Raw genomic sequence first — 22,619 nt, 5'->3', positions numbered from 1 at the left:
GGTGGTAAATACACAAAAGAAACTTAATTTTGCTAATAAAGAAATGCATATTAAAACAGAAAGATAGCATTTCATAGCCTTAACAAACCAGACAAAAAATTGGGGAGTTCAATAATATCAAGTACAGATAAGGACCTGAGGAAACATTCTAGCCTGGGTATTTACACAATCACATAGGGGGAGAAAAGGGCACGCTGTGGTAAACTTAAAGATTCATTTACTTGGAAACCAACACACAATTATCGAGTGCTTACTGTGCCAGGCACTTCTCTAAGGATGCAGATAATGCAGAGAACAAACCAAATAGAACTTTCACGGAGTTTACGTTCTAGGGGAAGAGACAGTTAATAAACAGCTTAATGTAACCGTGCCAAGTACCAATTATTGCCATGAAGAAAAATAAAGCAGGGTAAGGGTGCTGGAGAGTGCTGGAGGAGATGGGCTCTCAAATTTTATGTAAGATAATTATGGAAGATTCATGCAATAAATTGATATTGAGCAGAGACATGAAATTAAATGAAGAAGTAAGCCTTGTTGATAGTTGGGGAAGAGCATCCCAGGCAGAGAAATCAGAGTTGCCTTCTGAAATCTAAAATTCAGAAGATAAATTGGAGCTAGAGACCTAGGAACCCCAAGAAGCTAGTATAGATTAAAAATATATATTTTTATATTATATTAAACATGTTTTATATATTTTATAATATACACTTATGTTATTTATATATTTATTATCCATCATATTTATAATTATTATTTTATACTTTCTATTATAAAGTATAAAAATCAAATTACTTTAATGTATATTATAAATATATATAACTATGTAATTACATATATTACATAAACCGTAAATATATATTCATATATAGATTCTGAAGAATGGGTCCTGGGGTATTTCCACACTTAGAGTCTGAGAAAAGTAATTGAGCTCATCAAAAAGATGAGGGAGGAATGGCCAGTGAGCTGGTAATGAACCAAAAAAAAGGGGGGGGGGAGATTATGGCATCTAGAAAACAAAATGAAGAGGTGTTTCAAGGGGAGAATGATAATCACGATGAAATATGCTGGAGAAAGCAAGTCAACTAAGTTGAAGACTAAATGGGTTTTTCAATGTGGAGTTAATTTTTGACCTGATGAGAAAAATTTGGTCCAGGAGTAAAAGTGAAAGTATAATTAGTTTCAAAAGAGAAGGGAGCAAAGGAATTGAGATTTTTCACTAAGAGGCTGCAAAGACCGAAAGATGTCTGGCAAAGAAAACGTAAGGCAAAGGATTTTTATTGAGAACAAAATATGACATTTAATGCAGAGAAGAGTAATGGGGTAGAGAAGGAATGTGAATGCGTGTAGAGAGGGGGCGTGTGGAGCGGGGAGCAGGCTCCTTGGGGATGTGGGGAGGAGCCACCAGCCCTGGGCCACCCACTGCAGCAAGGCCCCAGAGCATCTGGGATCCACAGGAGAGGGTCCTATTTTGCAGGAGGGACAGCATCGATGTATTTTTTTTTTTTTCTAGTATCTCAGGGAAATAAATGCAGAGAGTGAGGAGGGTCGATAGAACGTGAGTACTAGCTGTCTGGAAGAAGGTAGACCGAGGGGAGAAACACAGATGCACACACCCAGCCATCACCCAGGAATTTCTCTAGCGGGTATACACACGGTGCAAAGCACTTGCACGGGATGCACCCTGACATATGGGGAGAGACATCATCTGCAACACCGTTTCTCATTCCTAATTCAAATTTCAATAGCTTCAAATAAACAAAAACTGCAAACAAACTTGGGTCCAAGAATGGGGGGGCCAAAATTGATTGATTTTGTTTCAAGTTTTTATTTAAATTACACTTAATTAACTGATAGTGTAATAATACTAGTTTCAGGAGTAGAATTTGGTGATTCATCACTTCCATATAACACCCAGTGCTCATCACAAGTGCCCTCCCTAAGCCTTTCACCCATGTAACCCGTCCTCCCACCATCCTCTCCTCCAGCAAACATCAATTTGTTCTCTATAGTTAGAAGTCTGCTGTATGATTTGCCTCTTTTTTCCCCCCTAAGTTCATCTGTGTCATTTTTGAAATTCCATATATGAGGGACTCCTGGGCGGCTCAGTTATTGGGTGTCTACCTTTGGCCCAGGGCGTGATCCTAGATTCCCAGGATCGAGTCCCACATCAGGCTCCCCAGAGGGAGCCTGCTTCTCCCTCTGCCTGTGTCTCTGTTTCTCTCTCTGTGTGTGTCTCTCATAAATAAATAAGTAAAATCTTAAAAAAAATTAAATTCCATATATGAGTGAAATCATATGGTCATTGTCTTTCTCTGACTTGTTTCACTTAGCGTAATGTACTCTAACTCCATCCATGTCATTGCAAATGGCAAGGTTTCATTTTTTTTTTTTACAGCTAAGTAATATTCCACTGTGTGTATATGTGTTTGTATTGCATCTTCTTTATCGATTCATCAGTCAAAAAGTTAAAACTAGGGGGCGCCTGGGTGGCACAGTGGTTAAGTGGCTGACTCTTGGTTTTGGCTAAGGTCATGACCTGAGGGTCCTCAGATCAAGCTCCACGTGGGGCTCCAGGCTCAGCGTTGAGTCTGGTTGAGACTCTCCCTCTCTTTCTGCCTCTTCCCACCACTTTCTCTCTCTCTCTCTCTCTCTCTCTCTCTCAAATAAATAAATCTTTAAAAATATATAGAACTACCCTATGATGCAGCAATTGCACTAGTAGGTATTTCCCCAAAGGATAAAAAAATACAAATTCCAAGGGACACATGGCCACCGATGTTTATAGCAGCCTTATCAGCAATCACTAAATTATGGGAAGAGCCCAAGTGTCCATCAACAGATGGGGGACAGATTTACAAACTGTGCTTTAGTCATATCGTATAGCAGTGAAGATAAAGGGTATAGATATCCAAGCATAAAAATATGGATGAGATAGAGTTATATATGTTTACTGAGATCCTGGGGAAGAGAGGAAGGGACATGTAAAGATAATAATAAAATGATGATATTTGGTAAATTTGGGTCTTGGGTACATGCACATCTTATTCTCTGTTTGAAAAATTTCTTGAGATTTTGATTAAATATAGAGGTCTCTGGGAAAATTGTTAATATGAAACACCTTATAATTAATCTCCATTTAGTTCAATCTTTTCTGTTTTATATAAATCTTGAATTCCTCTTATCTTATCTTAATGGTGAAAACCCCTTATTCCATGATTTATCTGTGGATCATTCTCGGAGTATTTTTGTGTTACCATTTTATTTATATAAAATGAATTTATCTGACAGAGGAAAAATGAAACAAATTGAATTGAATTAGCCAAGCGTTTAGAGTAACTCTTTAAACAATTCAGATCTTATGAGTAGTAATTTTCTTTTAAAAATAAGATTATTAATGAATATATTGTAATTCTCATTACAGTGCAAAGGTATTAGCAAAGCAAAGGTAACATTACATGGTAAAAATATTACTATTTTCTATTTCTGAACCAAATAAGAGCTGAAATGTCCCAAACCATTAATAGTGTTCAAAGAGTAAAATTAATTAAAAGAATTATAAGAAACACCATTTGTTTGTAAAACTCTAAATATTCTTTAATCTCAAAATCATTTGAGAACTTGAAAACAACAGGCTGTAAAGTAATTGCACAAAGATGTCAATATCATTTGTGGTTTTTGAATATCAGCCAACAAATGGTATCGTTGTCACTTATTGTAGAACAATTGTTCCTTGCTGGAGTTAAACTATCACAGCTGGAAACCCATACGAAATTTAGCTTATTAAGAAAAATACAACATGAATTAATATTAGTGAACAAGGCATATCCAACATGCTACATAAATAAGACTTTTAAAGACACTTGCATAATATTGTGCTGGCAAATGTCACAAATTAAATACTTAACAGAATCATTATGAATTAGGTTTTAGATATGCTCTGAATACAAAATGCTTCCCCAATTTCTGCCTAATATTTTAAAAGGACATGGTACTTCTTAAAGAGGCATTGCTGGATTAAACCGAATGCTGATAACTTAAGTAAATATGGTTTATTATGCAAACAACAACATACTGTGGTGTAATGATATTTTAGTGTCAGTAGGATATTTTGTCTGAAAATCAGAGTGCAATGTTAACCTCTGATACATTAAGTTGAATATGTTCTGAATAATCTAAATATTCACTTGTTCATCTAATAATCAAAAAGCCAAATATTCAAACACTTGAGAGTTACCTATAAACTAATTTATAAGCACAACATTTAGTTACACGATTAAAATCATTCTTTCAACCTAAGTTTTACTTTTATTATGTATATCAATATATATAATATTGAAGTGTATAAAGTATATACAGTACACATAAATTCTATTTTTTATTTGACTTATTGAAAGATAAAAGAAAATGAACAGGCAAATGACTCTTAAGGGAATACTATTTTTTCAAATATGTCTTTCCTTTATAATCCCTCTCTCAGATTCTGGCCTGTATTGTCTTTGAGAAATAAGTAAAGAGCTGTCTATCTGGTCTCCCTGCAATTTTCATTATCCTAGACTCTGAATGACTTCTTCATGATGAAATGCCCCAGTTGCCCCAAATCAGGTATTAACTCTAACATGACTTAAGTCTTTAATATCACCTTTCTTTCTAAGAAATTCTTCCTAATTCAAACTGGAATTTAAAATGTTCTTACAATTTTCCTACAACCCTTGTTTTTAATATCCATTTTTGTATTTATTTTGACATAGAGCACAGTCTGTCTTATTTTGAGAATGCAAATATAACAAATGTTTGTGATACCACCAGTAGTCAGGAGGGGAAACCCAGCACTTCGCTACATGACTCGACATTCAATATATGTCTTTTAAATTAGAGAACTAAGTAAATGTACTAACTGTTTAATGTTAATAGGAAACAATAGGAAAAAAAAAAAAGAAAGCAGTAAATAAGTATGGTTGCAACATTATTTGAAACAAAGAACAACTCTTGGTAAATATTTTTCCTGTTTTCTAGAAACCAATCCAGGTGGAGATGTCAGGAAGAAAATGGTTGTGTAAAACTACATGCAGATTTTTATTATTTTTATTATCCATCTACGGTGACTCTTTAGGGATTCCCAAATTCAAGATTCTCTTTTATAGATTTGCCCTAATATTCTCAAAATTTCTTAGTATCTTTTCTTAAATAATTTCATCCATTCAACCATTAAATTATAACCTTTAGTTACAAAAGGTACTTTTGGTATTTATATTAAAGTCATAAAACTGTAAGTCTAGCTATCCATGTGCAGACACCTCACTGACTCTATGTCAGGTGCAGCCCTATTTTAAGTGATACTTGGAGAAGTGTGAACTTCAGGAGAGTCCAGGCACTTGTGTATAGTTCTCATGTCACCAGCAAAAACGTGTTTGAAGGTTATAAAGAACTGATTTTAATAGTAATGGGAAAATGTCTCCACATACTTACTTTTAAAGAATAATTTTGGGGGGCGCCTGGGTGGCTCAGTTGTTTAAAGCGTACAACTCTTGGTTTTGGCTCAGGTTATGAGCTCAGGGTTGGGAGATCAAGCCCCGTGTTGGGCTCCACACTCAGCACACAGTCTGTTTAAGATTCTCTCTCTGCCTTTGTCCCTCTCTCCCCCATCTCTCTCTCTCTAAATAAAAAAAGAATAATTTTGAACTATTACATATCATCAATAGAACATTTATAAAGTAGACATTCTAGCAACATAAAATATCAATTATGAGCTTGGTAAGTCAAAAAAAGCTGGAATCTTCAGGTACTATTTCTAAACTGTCTACCAGTAGCTGATAAAAAGTAAGTAATTGCTGTTGTCTACAGTTGCTATAAAAAAAAAAAAGAGGATTTTTAGCAATAAGTTATCTGAAAAAAGTATAAAGAAATCAATTCAGTGAAAGCACAACAATAGAATGCATGACCATTTGCTCATGAGTATAGTACGTATCTGGAAGTACTTTTCAGAATGGGATGTAAAATATAATGCAGGAAAGAAACATGATATTGAATGTGATTTGAAATAATAATGGGCTATAAAAAAAATTATAGGTAAAAATGTCAGAGGGATATCAGAGAAAAATGAGAGATTGGATAAAAAGTTTTAAACTAGATATACAGATTTTTTTTCGCTAAAAAGAAGCATCTAAACATGTAATGATAATTTTCAAATGTAGGAAAGCTTCTATAAACCAAATATGCAGGACACCTGGGTGGCTCAGCGGTTGAGCATCTGCATTCCACTCAGGGTGTGACCCTAGGATCCAGGATCAAGTCCCACGTCAGGCTCCCCTCATGGAGCCTGCTTCTCCCTCTGTGTCTCTGCCTCTCTCTCTCAGTGTCTTTAATGAATAAATAAATAAAATCTTTAAAAAATTAACTAGATATGCTCAGTTGATTTTCAACTCCACTGGGAATTAAAGAACAACCATATTTTAAAAAAAAGACTACAAAATATATTCAAAGGAAGGAAAGTATTTCTTATCCATGAAAAAAAATATTTGGCATTAATCACCAAAGGAACATGTAGATTGTAGTTTAAAATGCAATTTAAATAAACTATGTATTTTTTGTGTTAAGAGTTTAAGTATTAAGCTGTCAGAAACTAGAAAAATACTCTCCAGTCAGACCTGCCACAATCAAACAGTTGTGTATGGACTCCTGTTTAGCCCATTTCCAAACTGGCACATTCTTTGATCTATTCATTTATTCATCCATTTAACCCAGCTATCTACTAAAATTGCTGCTCCCAAATCCTTCTCTACCATAGCTCACTGGTATCACTTTTAGAAAAAAGGCAATGACCTAAAAATTGCCAGATACTTACACACACACAAACACCACACACACACACACACACACACACACAAAAAAAAAAAGTACCAGAAAACCCTAGTATAGTATCTCATAGTCCTATGGGGTTATATATAGTAAAGACAAAGAAATGTAAGCCTAAATTTCAATAATATAGTCCCAAAATAATACTAGACAGAAACTTTTTATTTTGTAACTCCTTAGGCTAGTTAATTTCTAAATATTTCATGAGACTCTATTATTATTTAGATTTAAAAGAGTTGATACTTTTAGAAATGACTAACCTTAGGAAACATAGAAGACCTAAGGATAGACTACTTTTCAATTTAAAAATAATACACACGTCTATTGAAATGATCAAATGGTTCTCATAATTCCTTTTATTAGTGTGGCGTATCACGTGGGTTGAATTGAGATTATCAAAGCACTCTTGCGACCCAAGAATAAATCCTACTTGAACCATGTGAACATTTTAATACATGCTGAAAAAGCATTAGACAAAATGAAACATCATTCATGATAAAAACCCTCAGCAAAATAGGTTTAGAGGTAACACATCTCATCATAATAAAGGCCATACATGAAAAACACACAGCTAAGATCATCTTCAATGGGGAAAATCCGAGAGCTTTTCCTCTACAGTGAAGAGCAAGACAGGAATGTCCACCCTCACCACTTATATTCAACGTAATACTGGAAGTTCCAGCCACAGCAATCAGACAACAAAAAGAAATAACAGGCATCCAAATTAGTAAGGAAGAAGAAAAATTTTTACCCTTTGCAGATGACATGATACTCTATAGAAAACTCAAAAAGCTACAGCAAAAAAAAACTGCCAGAGGCATTTTACACAAATGCAGTAAAGTTGCAGGATACAAAATCAGCACACGAATATCTGTTGCATTTCTCTATACCAATAATGAAGCCACATTATGAAAAACTGAGGAATCAGTACCATTTACAACTGCATCCAAAACAATAAGATACCTAGGAATAAACCTAACCAAAGAGGTGAAAGACTTGTACTCTGAAAACTATGTAACACTGATGGAAGAATTTGAAGATGACATAAAGAAATGGAAAAACATTCCATACTCAGGGATGAGAGGGACAAATACTGTTAAAATGTCTATCCTGCCCAAAGCAATCCACACATTTAAGGCAATCTCTATCAAAATACCAACAGCATTTTCCACAGAGCTAGAACAAAGAAACCTAAAATTTGTAGAGAAGCACAAAAGACCCCAAACAGCCAAAGCAAACTTGAAAAACAAAAGCAAAGCTGAAAGCATCAGGCTATATAATAATATAAGTCCAGACTTCAGGCTATATTATAAAGCTGTAGTGATCAAAACAGTATGGTGCTGACACAAAAATAGACACAGAGATCACTAGAACAGAATAGAAAATCCAAAAATGAACCCACAACTATATGCTCAATTAATTTTCAAGTAAGTAGGAAAGAATATGAAATGGAAAGAAAAGACAGTCTCCTCAATAAGTGGTGTTGGGAAAACTGGCAGGCACATGCAGAAGAATGAAACTGGACCACTTCCTTACACTACACACAAAAATACATTCAAAATAGACTAAAGGTCTATCTGTGAGACCTGAGACCATAAAAATCCTGGAGGAGAACAGAGGCAGTAACTTCTTTGACACTGGCAACTCCTTCAAAAGCAAAAACAGACTGCTGGGACTTCATTAAAATATAAAGCTTCTACACAGTGAAGGAAACAATAAAAAAAAATAATAAAGGGCAATCCATGGAATGGGAGAAAATACTTAGAAATGACATATCTGATAAAGGGTTAGTATCCAAAATATATACAGAATTTATAAAACTCCACACCCCAAAAAATGAATAATCCAATTAAAAAATGAGCAGAAGACATATAGGCATTTTTGCAAAGAAGTCATACAGATGGCTAACAGACACACGAAGAGTTACACATTACACTGTTAGTGATGCGTCAGGCATCACTGATCCTCAGGGAAATACAAATCAAAACTGCAATGAGATATCACCTCACCCCCATCAGAATGGCTAAAATCAACAACACAAAAAACAAACATTGGCGAGGATGTGGAGAAAGGGGATCCTTCTTACGTTGTTGGTGGGAAGCAAGCTGGTGCAGCCACTCTGGAGAACAGTGTGGAGGTTCCTCAAAAAGTTAAAATAAAACTACCCTGCAATCCAGCAATCACACTACTAGGTATTTATCCAAAGAATACAAAACTAGTAATTAAAAAAACAAACAAACACGTATCCCAATGATTATAACAGCATTAAATACTAATAGCCAAATTATAGGACTAGCCCAAATGTCCACTGACGGGTGAGCAGATAAAGAAGACGTAGTGTATGTATACAACGGAATGTATTCAGTCATTAAAAAAAGAATAAAATCTTGCCATTTGCAACAACATGGAGCTAGAGAGATTATGCTAAGCAAAATAAGTCAGTCGGAGAAAGACAAACACCATACGACTTCACTCATATGTAGAACTTAAGAAACAAAACAAAGGAGCAAAGGGGGATAAAAGAGAGAAGGAAGCAAACCAAGAAGCAGACTAAACTACAGAGAACAAAGGGGTGGTTACCAGAGGGTGAGGGAGATGAAGGAGGGCACTGGCTGTGATGAGCACTGGGTGTTGTATGGAAGTCTTGAATCACTGCTTCGTACACCCGAAACTAATATTATACTGTAGGTTAGGTAAATGGAATTTAAACAAAAACTAAAAAAATAAATAAATAAATTCCACAGCTTATAAACAAAAATAAATAAAGATAGATCAAAATAAATTAATAAGTAAATATCTAAAGGGTAAAGTTATTTTATTCTTATTTTGAAAGGAGATTCCAGATTTTCAAACCTTCTTTCTAAAATACGTATACTGTCAAGTGACCTTTTTCTAAATGAAGTTTTAAAATGAAGTTAGGTGGGGTGCAACTATATCCACAGGGTATTTCCTTTAAACTGTATTCACAGGGTATTTTATGTAAACGTCCATAGTTTGTTGGTCTAATTCAGAAACTCTAGATTCAAACATGTGTTGGTATAAATGTTGTCTTGGGTGGTATAAACGCATCTCTGAAGACGGGTATTAAAAGAAGCCTCCATGGAAAATTATGGAAATTCAAGGCAAGAGGACTTGAGAGTTGGAGGTCAGTTCTCTGGACTTTGAGGCATACTTTCCACATGAACAAAATTCACTAGACATGACCATAAATAACTATGTCCTTCATGTTGGCTCAGGATTGTCTTTTTCTCTGAAACCTGGGATGCACTAGCTGCTTACCCATCCAGATAAAATGTTACTGGGCCTCCTCTTACGGCAGAAGCTTTATTTAGCAGTTGTGCCGAACATCTCATATGTTCTGACACCACTGACAAGGACAAAAGCATAGTATATTTTTTCATTAAGCGTCCATATGAGGAACTCTTCAAGGATGGGCTCACATAAGAGGTTGATGAGATTATTTACAGAGACGGGCCATCGCAGAGTTCAAGAACAATATTGAATAAAGCCACACTTCTCAAACTCCACTGGGCTATAAAACTGAATTTACCATCCTACTAGATCCATAATAAATAAAATGTGTATTATCAGTGAATATGAGCATAACTAATGTTTTGATTGTTGCAATTAATCCACAGTGGAAATGGATCGATTGAAACCTGCACGTCATTTTATCACTCAGATATACATAGAAAAGGGAAAAAAAGAAAAACTTCTTGTTGAGGGTATGGGGTTGATAACTGACTGACATTTTGTAATCTTCATTGTTGGATTCATTCCTATATGATATGACCGATCTACTGGAAGCAAAGGAAATTATTTTCCTGTACTGATATTTGCAGGATAAGGAAAATAATTGCTAGAGTAAGGTTTTCTCTCTCCCTTTCCACTATCCTGACTTCAGGGTGAGTTTACACGGAGAATGAAATGCCCGGATTAAAGTTTCATCAAACCACCTTCAGCTGTTCTCAAGAAAATAAATTAGCCTCTTCACATATTTCATGGAGAAATGTATTATTTCCCTCCTTGCTTCTCCTCCAGGAAGGCAGAAGGCATAACTTCAGTTTCGATGTTTGTGGGTAGCAGAGTATAATGGGGAGCAGGTGAGTACGAGGACTTGATAACATCTAGGAGCCAGTCTACAACCTCCAGAATCAGAGGTGTGCTCATCACCTGCCTCTCTGGTAAAACATAAGGACAGCTCTTGCCTCCAGCTTTTGATTTTTGCTTTCAGCGTGTGGCAAGGCGCAGGTGTCCCTAGAGAGTTTCAAAACTCAGAGACATGTCATCCAGGGAACCGAAGTAGCAAGCCATTTATCACTGAACAAACCCTTCTGACAGTGGTGGATCATAAGCGCAAAGAATCAGCCCGTTTCGACACACAGACCAGCAAATGCAATCTTGCCAGCATTCATTCAGCAAGCCCACATTGGAAATTCGTTGCTTAGAGTTTTCACTTAAGATACAGTTTTGTACCTTAAGCCAAATTAATAAAATACAGAGTTTTAATACCTGAGTAAAGGGGGAAAATAGCTATAAGGGAATATGTTGTGGTGTTCCACAGATCACACTTTGGGAAACGCTACCTTTGCAAGCTAAAACTTCCCAAGAGAGACGTGTAAAAATACACAATGCCCTTTTGCCTGGGAATATTTTTTTTCGTGTGTTTTTTTGTTTGTTTTTGTTTTTGTTTTGTTTTGTTTTTGGTGGGGTTTTTTTTTTGTTTTTTGGGTTTTTGGTGGGTTTTGTTTTTTGTTTTTTGTTTGTTTGTTTGTTTTTGTTTTTTTGCCTGGGAATCTATGAGGAAGCATCTAACACTCTCTAAGCAAACATCTACGTCACAAGTTCTGTTGCTACATTCCTAAACTTTAGCTTTTTTGCACGTGGCAGAAAGTTTCTACCTGTGGCTTTCCTTCACTCTTTTTATCACTAACCAGAACAAGAAACATTGACTATTGTCCTGGCCAGAAGTCTAGAAGAAGCAAACCACCCTAATACCTGGTGATGTAATACTACCCAACCCTACCCCTTCCCTTTAGGAGCCATTAAAGGCCCAGTTGACTTTCTTGTAGTTTAACACAGAGTAAATATAGAAGGGGAAAAAAAGCTAAGTGACTCTTACTTCCTTATTTCTAGGAGAAAATAAGTGGTGTTCTCTGGCAGCAGATTTCTCCCATACTCCAACCAGCACCATCGGGGCTTCAGTTGACAACAAGGTCATTGAAAAGAGACATTAAAATGAGCTGATGAAAAACATTTGGTCCCAAAGCTATAAAAATGTTTTCTCAAGCAGAAGTGGAAAATAGTGAAGGATTTGGCTTTTAAAGTAAACAAGAGTGGAATTAGGAACAAAAATGCCATAAAGGAGCCGATCAATGGCCGGTCAGGTTGTGGGCTGTCTCTGACAGAGGCATTAAGGGATGCTGAGAGGCGGGTATGCTCATTGTTTTCCATGACCTGCATCTCAGAGGTAAGGGCTATGCTCCGAGCACTCCTAACTTCTCCATCAGGTTTGTCTAAGGAATCACAGGATCTCAGAACAAGGGAGCATCACTTCATGTTCAAGGCAGGTAATTCATAACAAACAAAAGGAGTTTCACTCTGCATTATTTTTCAGGAAAAGTGTGAATAATTCAAACTAAAGAACTCTTAAAAAGGTAATGCGAGCCTTTAATAAAGCATAAATTTGTGTAATCGTACAGAGCCATATTCACTTCTCTTCTGCATCCCAAATGTTTAAGATAAAAAAAACAAAAATGTCTCAAAAATATACTGCTGTTAGGAATCCAAGACAAATAGAAATTAAATTTGCATCACCACCTTATCTCTGAGGGTTTTGAGAGTGGAATAAATTGCTGTTAACATTCCTTTAAACTATATGCATTTATTGTGTCCTCACTGTCTATAACGCACTGACCGAGGCAATAACTAGGATATGGCTAAGCCTTGCTTCAAAAAAGGACTAGGGAAATATATGCTAATAATGTCAAAATGTGAGTGCTCTACTAGAAATGAAATGAGTGCCTTTTCATGTTTTATGTTCCACATGTTCTCTAAACATAAATGGAAATTGAAGAATTACCATTCTAGCATAGCTGATGAAGGGCACAGAGAGAAGCATCACTGTACGAATCCCAATCCAACATTTACTAACTTTGAGATGCTGGATAAGTTACTACTGAAGTTTCCCCATCCATAAATTGGGGATGGAAAGAGCATCAGTATCCCGTGGTGGTTGTATGGATTAAATGACTTAATATACATAAAGAACTTCTAGAGAAGAGACACTATCTAGTGTCAGAGAGTGTTAGTTGAGGTTATTATTTCAGACATTAACACCTTTACGATGCTAATTTCCCCCCGACACTACCACCATACTCGTTACAAACTGGAAAAACCATGTTAGACATTAGACAGCACTTAAAACTCTTGCTTTTCCTCTTAACAAATGTGACCAAACTGCTATAATTTAGTCGTGAAGTTCCTGCTGTGACTGATGCCCTTCCAGAAGGAAAATGATGTGGCATTAAATGTCTGCACATTTCATCTTAAAATTGTAGGGCTGGAAAACAGTCTGGGGAATATGGAAGCAAAACACAGACATTCAGCTGCTTGATCATTGCCTATAGTACTCACAGGGGGATACATACCAAAAATTCCCTCCTGTAGGCCAGATATTTTTATGGCACTGAGCTAATTGCATCCTATTGTAAAATTACAGCAGAGAGGCAATGCACAACTGCACCAGTTGGTTTGCTTCTGGATGAGGTCCACTCTACAGAAGCCTAACCATGCCTCTCAGAGTCACCTAGGCCCACACAGCTCTTCTCCAGCTAGTGCACATCTTTGCTTAGAGTCTCTCAGCTCCAAGACAGTCTGGGCATAGCATGTTTCTGAGGACCCACAGGTTATTGGCTCAAAGGTAGAGGAGAGTAAGCCAAGAAGAGCTAAAGAGGGTAAAATAAGGATTGATGAGAAGGGGAGGACAATGAAAATAAAAATACCTCATCAAGGTAGACTCTTCAAGAACTATAATAATGATACCGGTTTTCTTAGGCAAGAAGTTGTATCTAAAGGTCACTTTAAAAAAGAGATTAAACAAATGGTCAGATGACAGGCAGACTTATTTGAGTAAATGTGTATAATCTTCTCTACTAGGAAAATCAAAATCTATTTGACTATGTGATCAGGCAATGAGAGAAGAGAATCTGGAGTTAGGTAAACTGGGCTGAAATTTTGGTTCTTCTACTTAGCTATGTAAGCTTGAGCCAAAAATAGTAAGTTCAGTAAGTAAAGTAAGTAAGTAAATAAATAAATAAATAAATAAATAAATAAATAAATAAATAACAAAGATTCTAGGTTGCAGCTTGATGTAATGTTTAAATGGAATGACATATGGCAAAACTCCTGGAATGTGGTGAACATTCAACACATAACTATTAACATAGAAAAAAAAAAAAGAAAGTATACTTAGTATTTAATTTTAAAATTAATATCCTTGCTTTATTTAATTCAAGGTTTTAGGATGGTAATAAAAGAGAACAGAGATGACAAAACAGTGCTTTGTTAATGGCTTCAATTTGCTACGTCAAGGTAAAGAAAATCTTAGATCAAACATCGAGCTCCGTTTCTACAAATGATGCCACTGTTTAAGGCAAAAAATGTTAGTCCCTGAAGCTAAGAAGCAGTAACTTGATGAGGAAACAAAGGATGGAAAAAGTAAGTGATCCTAAGCTTTGAGTCCATGTATTGACCAATAATTACAACTTTTCAATCTCTCTCCTGTCTCATAAACTTTCTTGCGCATTTCCCATCTGTCTCTCAGTGCCACACTGGAGAGTTTCTTCACTTCTATCTTCCTGTTTACAATTCTCTCTTCAGCTCCTTCTAATCTGTAATAAACCATCTACTTCATAGACTGTAATTTTTAATATAGTCATTACATTTGCATCTTTAGGAATCCTCATTGGTTGTGTGTAAAATCTGATTGCATTTTGCTTCTATTTCCAAGCCTCTTTTTGTCCTTCATGTTTATTAACATGCCATTTTATATTCTATGTCTAACATGCCCAATATTTTCATCATTTGCATGAATTATTCTGCTCTCAATTGTTTTAGCTATCTCGGGTTCACAAGACTTTTGTTCCTTGCATGATGAGTGATTTTTGACTGTGAGATGCTCTTTTTTTCTTGGGGATTGACCTCTGGAAATCTTTTGAGATGTGATGCAAAAACATGTATTTCTAGAAAGGATTTGTTTTAGCTTCGTCTGGCATCTGGGGACACCTCGAGTGCAGGAACAAGCATTTTAAATTAAAATCCTGTCTTGAGGTTCAAGTATACCAAGGTCATTTTCATTTGAGCTGCGATGCCATCATGCAAGTGTTTCCTGTGGTTGCAAATTTTCAGGGGAAAGTTTGGAACAGACAATTTCTCTGCAGCCCCATGAGGAGGGAGATGGGTTTATTTCTAGTTCACCTGTGTGCTAAGGGCATAGATCTTTAAGGTCCTGGCTTTGTGGGAGGCCTCTCATTAAACTTCTCACCTTAGGCTTATCTTCCTTTCCTATCTTTGTGAAACCTTGAAAAGTTTGCTCAAATTCTCCTGGTTGGAAAAATGCCCCCAAGACAAAAAGCCAGCTTCTGTATTTTTTTTTAATCTCTCTATTTTTTAAAGGTAAGAATATGTAGTATGGAATCATAGTCAAGCCTTCTAATATTGACATAAAGACAATTCGAAAAAGCTGTAAGACATTCTATTTTTAAAAATCAGAAAGACTAAAAACTTGACTCAGTGCTACTAGGAAATATGCAATAGCATGAATGATAAAGGATGTAGAAAACATGTAGTCTCTAGATAATTTTCTCAGTAGGTCATCAAATGGCCCTCAGCCTCCACTGAAAGAATCCATGAAAATATCTGTGAAAGTGTGCTCCCCAAAATATTTTCATTATTTCAAGGGAAATAGCGTATTTACCTTCAGAAAGCCGACATGGGCCAAACAGAGAGTTTTTGTTTGTTTCACTAGAATTATATCAGCCCAGCACAGGGACACAATTTGGCCAATTTGAAATAAAAACTCTGAGATTTATATGAGGCTTTGATAAACCAAGAGGCACATTGTTTAATATTTATAAGGTACAAATTTTTTAGTAATAAGATTAGATCATCTCTGGGTCCATATGTAAAGGAACAGAAATGAAAAGGGCCCCTAAGGGTAATTGGGATAATTGGGGAATAACTCTTTTGAACTTTGCAGGCCACATTGATAACTACAAAGGGCTATTAAAGGTCTGTGCACTACATAAACATACCATGTATGGTTGATTAAAAATGGGTGGTGGTTATGTTGAGCAAAAAGGTGTGAATCCCTCAGATGCTAAAACATAACCCATTCATGATTATTTTTCAGAAAAATTCAGTTGAGGTCAACTTCTTCCAACCTATTCCATTGTCATAAGTACACAAACAAAAATTACATTGTGAACGTTTTTGTTCTCTATTTTCTCCAAACATTCTTTTTGTGAAAAGGAAATTTTATTCCTGTTCTCCTTTTCCCTCTTCTGTACTTCTCATTTGTCAAAATGTCAACCTCTAATTCCAGTTGCCTTGCTTGTTTATCCTTTAAATCTTAATTTATTCCTAACTTTACTTGTCCTTTTCTAACCACCATAGAAGTCTGTTGCTATTCCAGAAAACCTATTCAAAACATTGCAGTCCTCAATGTGCCAGGGGAAAATGCATTGGCTGATTCCCAATTCTTTTTGGTTTTTATCTTCAATCACTATTTTTCCCTGAATATCTTGTATAAAACAATTTTGAGATTCACAGGCCTACTGACAAAATTGATCTTGTTCTGTTAACAGATGCCCATTCCTTTCTCAGATGCATTATAGCTGCCTCCTCGCCTAATGGAACTAAAATCACACATAGTCACACAATGAGCAACTTGCAGGAATGGAATACTCCTTGTATATTACCATATATACTAATTGAAATGGTACTTTTTATTCTTAATTTTGGCTATTAATGAAATCGGGCATGAGTGAACCATTGCAAAAGTCATTAGAATTAGTCTTTGGCATAAGCAAAACACTAAGAACAAGTGTAGCTGTGAAAGTATTTCAGAAAGCTGCAGAAACACAATCTTGCTATAGCCAAGTTCTGCAAGCTAAGACTTACACAAGCTCTGACTCTTAGCTTCTTGTGTGATTGTGTGATCACCACTCTGGCTTTCACAAAAAGAGAAAAAAAAAAAAGGTCAAAACCAACACTGTGCCTTCTTAAGCATTTCAGCAAAGTCAGGATGACAGAAACCGTGTCCAACAGAGGAATTCAAAAGTAGTATACCAAACCATTAGTTAATATCAGAACAATGAGACACAGAAGGGCTGAGGGTATGAGAATCCTTTCAATGGGATTAACCCATTCCTTATGATGGAGTAACTTGCTACTTATTTCCACAAATGTGTACTATTTCTTTCAGGTGCACCACATACCTCTAAATCATAGATGGAACAGCTAGTGGGGAAGAAGTACAAGTGACTCAAAAGAAAAAAGTGAGCCGTTGTAAGTATTAAGAGTTGAGGAAGAAAAAAAGAGAAAGAAACCATTCAGAGGGTGATGATCAGTCAAACATATGTGCAAAAGAAAACTTGCCTCCATCAGCAAAATGCACAAATTAATAATTTACCAGTAAGTGGTAAAGGCATTTATCAGGAAAATGTCAATAAAATCATCTCCTCCCACCATGTACATTTTCTTTGCAAGAGCAAAAAGGTATTTCCTTTACCTGATGTCTTAAAATCGCCTCTGGCCTTGAAACATGGTAATTCAAGGCCAAGGACAAAGACAAGATTCATGGTAATAAAGGGCAGGAGTTGCTAAAGTGTGTTCTATCATGGACATTCTTTCCTTGATTTTTTACAGATGTTAACAGATGATTCAGAATGGATGGGAATCATCTCTATATTTTCCCATTTTTCCTAAGATGCAAATAGTTTGCTGCTTTTACCATTTATGTTTCTATAATCATAATCAAGAAATTGGGTGATCCACACATAAAGATGGGCATGCAAAATAAATTTCTTAGGTTATAAATTTTATATTACGTTATTTGACTATGATATATAATATGCAGTCAAGATCCAGGAGGAATTTTTTTAATGGCCCTCCTTCCATTTACTTTGCTAATTTGGGATCAGATTTTTAATTTTATTTTTAAATAATATCAAAGAATGCATATTTTCTAATCCTTGGTATCTCACACTGAAACGTTTCATTCCCTTTTATGTCAAGAAGTTCTTTCTTAAATGGAGCTGAAATTTCTTCCTGTAATTTAAGGCTATTTATCTTACTCTGACCTTGATGTTGACAGAGAAATAGTGAGCAGCCTTCCTATAATGACCGTTCATATATTAGAGCCAATTATTAAGTCACCTCTTTGCCCTCTCTCCTCGAGGCTGGACATATGTGAGTTCTTTAGCTTCTTCTGATAGGATTTATCTCCAATTGTTTCTAAATCAGTCTCTCTCTCTCTCTCTCCCTCTCTCTCTCTCTCTCTCCTTTTTATTTTTTTTATTTTTTTATTTTTTTTACTTTTTTTCTCTCTCTCTCTCTCTCCTTCTATCCCTCTCTCTGTCTCTCACTTTTCTGCTTAGTGTTTCTCAATTTCCTAAACTGTTCATATTTTCTTTATAAGATGATCATAGCCAGTGATTGTTACAGTCAGATTGCATAACCCTTATTTTTATGTGTATGCCAAGATATTATTTATTTAAAAATATGGTGTTTTTTTCATTCCAGAAAAATCCCTTACTTTAGTATATATAACCCAAACCATACTTCCTACTGAAACAGTGACAAAATAGGCAAGAACTTCAAGAAAGTATCCTGGCTGAGTGGAAGAACATGAGTTAGAAATAAGATGTGAAACCCAGGTCTGACACCTAAGAGCCTGAGAACACCATTAAACTCCCTGGGCCTCTGTTTACTCGTGAAAATTGAAAATTATCATACCCACCTTACAGGAGTGGGAATGTCGATGAGATTATTAAATAGATGTCCAGTGGCAAAACAGACCCTCGAAAAACAACTGAGACTATAATTTCTATTAGGAGTATATTGCCATCACATACCTGCCCAAAATCCTGTTGTCCAACTGTTTGGACAGAAGTAACTGCAGGTGCCCCAGTTAAACAACATATAAGGTACGCCGGATGCAGAGCAAGGCTGTACGTGCATACTGTACGGTGAAGTACGCAGAAATGTGTCCAAGAGGACAAAACAGTCCTCAGTGATATTCATTCAATGGTGTAGATGTAGGAGACTGTGAGTGAGAAAGCAAAGGCCTTGAAGAAGGACCTGTTTAGAAGAGTAAGGGCCGGAGAGTTGCAGAATAGGAGGTTGAGTGTGCCTCAGGCAGGAGTACGCAGAAACAGCAGGAGAAGAGCTGAGCTGACAGGAGAGGGGTCCCATGAGGTCTAGGGGTCCCATGAGGTCTAGGGCTCCGGGGTCAGGCCACAGGCCACAGAACCCATTAGGAAACAGAGTGATTGGACGACACTATCTTCCTTCCCCCTCTGGAATTCACATGGAATACATCGGAAGCTCATTAATCCTATTTCAAGTGCCAACTCTACATCTCAAGTCCTATAAACAGATGGGATCTTTCCCTCTGAAACACCATAATGTTTTTCTTATATCACTTTCCTGACATTGGCTTTCACTCAATTCAACAAACACCTAGTGAGTGCCTGCTCTGTGCGGGCAGTGTAATGAGTATTGGAAAACAATAAAAATACAGACATGGACTCTCTCCCTTTATGAAGCTCATATTCGATGGTGGAAAGTGGGAAAACCCGTATAATATGTTTAGAAGGTGATCGCCGCTCAAACAGCTCCGAACTCTTGGATCAGCCTAAGAGAAATGAGTAAAGAAAACAATGGGGGTGTCAGCTGATATTTTAAAATGGGTGGCCTCTCCGAGAAGTTGGCATTGAAGTAAAGACTTGAAGGAGAACACATTAGAAGCACGATGACATCGGGAGGACCAGCCTTCTCTGTCGAGCAACAGCCAGTTCAAATACCCTAGGGTGGGAGGGAGTTTAGTTGGATTCCAGGGAAAGCAAAAGAGCTGGTGCAGCAGGAGAACCATGAGCGAAGGGACAGGAATGAGAAAAAAATAAATATTGTAAAATACTCTGAAAGCAGAGACAAGATTTCCTGACAAATAGGATCAGAAAAAAAGAGGATCAAAGATGGCCGGGACTTAAGGTTGGCCATCCACTGAGATGGCCTTGAAATATATTAATTTGTGAAAAGGGTTGTAGATCTGACTTCAAATCCTTGGCCTGTTCACTTACTAGATGTCTGGCCCTGCAGAAATCACTTCATTTCTTAAGTTTCATTTTCCTCATCAGTAAAATGGGTTAAAAATGTCTACATTCCAAGTGTCCTATTAGGAATAAATGGGATAATACATGCAAAGCATTTCACAAAATGCCTTATAGATAGTAAGTGCCCGTTAAATGAGAGATGTGCTTTACTGTTACATTTAGCATAATTGCTGTTTTCATTTCATATGTTTTATGTCTACTACTGGGTTATATTATTGAAGGAAGTGACCACCTTATTTGTTTAGTTTTTCGTTTTTGCTTTTGTTTTCCTACTGAAATGACCTGCTGTTTGTAAAGTTGGTATGGGCTTTCTCTGTGTCCTAATCACAGCCTGGCTGAGATGATGGTGTGGATGGGAAACCTGTTATCAGAAAAGACAATAGATGTAAATGGTGTATTCCTTTTCGTATTCATTTCTAAAGATGATAGAAAATGTTCACATTTTCCTTGTTAGCCACACAAGTATTTTCATAAAATATATCAGCCTTGATATAAAAATTATTCAAAAGTGTTCTTGTTTTCAAAAGATCCTGTTTAAATTTGCTTAAGTCATTTGGCAATCTCTTCCTTTCTCAAGCTTGTTGCAATTTTCTTCAATTTGGCATCATATGTAAATTTAATGAGCATTCGCTCACTTTCATCATCCAGGTCATTGGGTCATTGATTCTTATTTCCCTTTGTGCTTTGAGAGCAAAGAGACTACCTCAATCCATCTTTTCCAGTCTATCTATGGACAGTACTCTTTCCTGTTTCCATTGTACTTTAGGATAAAAGCATTTTCATTTTCAATTACTATCAAAATGGAAAATTGTTATTTCACTGGAATGTAATTTTTTTAACAAACCATCTCCCACTTTTTTCTCTTCCCATTCTAAAAATGTATATATAATCGTAGGAGTTTATCTTTCTTTAAACCCTGGCCTTGAGACTATCAGTATTGAGCGTCACTCAGTATTTATTCAAAACCATTCAGTTCTTAAATTCAAATAGACAAAAATTAGTATTTGGCCTATTAGTTCCTAACCTTAATTTCTGTATAATACTTTATACCCTTATAATACATTTCTATATAAAAAAAAGTTATTTGAAGTGCAATGAAATTGCTATGCAGGAAGAATAATAAAAGAAAAAAACAGAAGTGGGAATAATTTGAATAATTATCAGGGGAATAATTACAAGACATGATAAGCCAATGAAACACTGATGCAGTGAGAGGTTGATTGTTGGCAGAGGTTAATGTTGTTTAGTAACAGAGATCTTCAGAGAATAGAGCACAGAAAAGTATTAGCAAAAAGTTTTTATTAAGTACCACATGCAATAATACAAAAAATAGGAAGTTCTATATGCTACAACTCTGGTCACTACAAACTTTTCTAAACGGTCTAGATCTATCATTATTTTAATCTCTTTCACACTTATAGAAATATTCTTTCTAGAAAACAATTTTAATTATGTTGGTCCCCTGCTTGAAACTCTTCATTGGCTCCTCTTGCCCTGCTCGATAAAGTTTAAACCTCTTAGAATTAAATGGAAGGTCCTCCAGTTCTTACCTGCTTTTCTTCTCAGCCTTCCTACTACCCCAAGCCCTCACTACTCTATAATCATGTGAATGAACTTGATGTTCCACTCAATCAAGGAACAATAGGGTCTTCTTTTTTTTTTTTTTAAATAATAATAGGGTCTTCCTTTTCTAACCCTCTACAGAATGGCTCTTGTTTGCTTTTTTTTTCTTTCCTCTTCCCCTTGCAACTATATATTGTACATATTTCTATCGTTACACCTAAGAATCTGAGGTTGACCTCCATTACTTTTTTCTAGCTGGTTTTTTTTTTTTTTTTTTTTTTTTTTTTTTTCTGGAAACCCTCCCTCAGGTGATCCCAAGGGCCTATTAATTGTGTGGTCTATCTCTTATGCCAGAGGATGAGCTCATGACTCATGCTAGTTAGTCAGAATATCCATAGGAATTGTTTATCCTTTGAACATAGGGACTAGCCAGTAGTAATCTATTAACTAATCAGGAAAAAATCATAGCCCTTTGAGGAAACAGATATAGATTCTGTTGTGATAAAGGAAGTTTGCTCTTTCTATCTCATTAGGATCACAAAGTTGAAGTCTCTACCATCCTAATATCTTTGGAGCTACCTGTCTAAGAATAATCTAGAAATTAAGTCAGATAGAGGTAAAAAGCTAAGAGGCTAATAAAAGGTTTCTGATAACATCGTTAAAATATTTGGAGTCAACCATTACTAAAACTATACTACATCTCAGATTTGTTAGTTATTCAGTCAACAAATTCCTTCTTATTGCTTGAGATGGTTTAAATTATGCATCCACATTTAAAATGGATATATTGCTATTAATATTCAGTTA

General features: G+C 36.0%; 1 protein-coding gene and 1 long non-coding RNA gene across 2 annotated transcripts in view; one reads left to right on the top strand and one right to left on the bottom strand.

Annotated features, from left to right (window-relative positions):
- Nucleotides 1-22,619, bottom strand: part of TRHDE (thyrotropin releasing hormone degrading enzyme) — a 371,390-nt gene that overhangs the window by 119,632 nt on the left and 229,139 nt on the right. The window lies entirely within an intron of this gene.
- On the top strand, nt 326-17,734 carry LOC140642151 (uncharacterized). Its single transcript, XR_012038695.1, has 4 exons — nt 326-409; nt 4,478-4,602; nt 14,370-14,571; nt 17,339-17,734. It is a non-coding gene; the product is annotated as an uncharacterized lncRNA (long non-coding RNA).

Source organism: Canis lupus, chromosome 11 (genome assembly GCF_048164855.1).
Source record: "Canis lupus baileyi chromosome 11, mCanLup2.hap1, whole genome shotgun sequence".
Classification (NCBI taxonomy): Eukaryota; Metazoa; Chordata; class Mammalia; order Carnivora; family Canidae; genus Canis; species Canis lupus.
The sequence above is the reverse complement of the archived record's forward strand: the minus strand, read 5'-3'. Positions and strand labels throughout refer to the sequence as shown.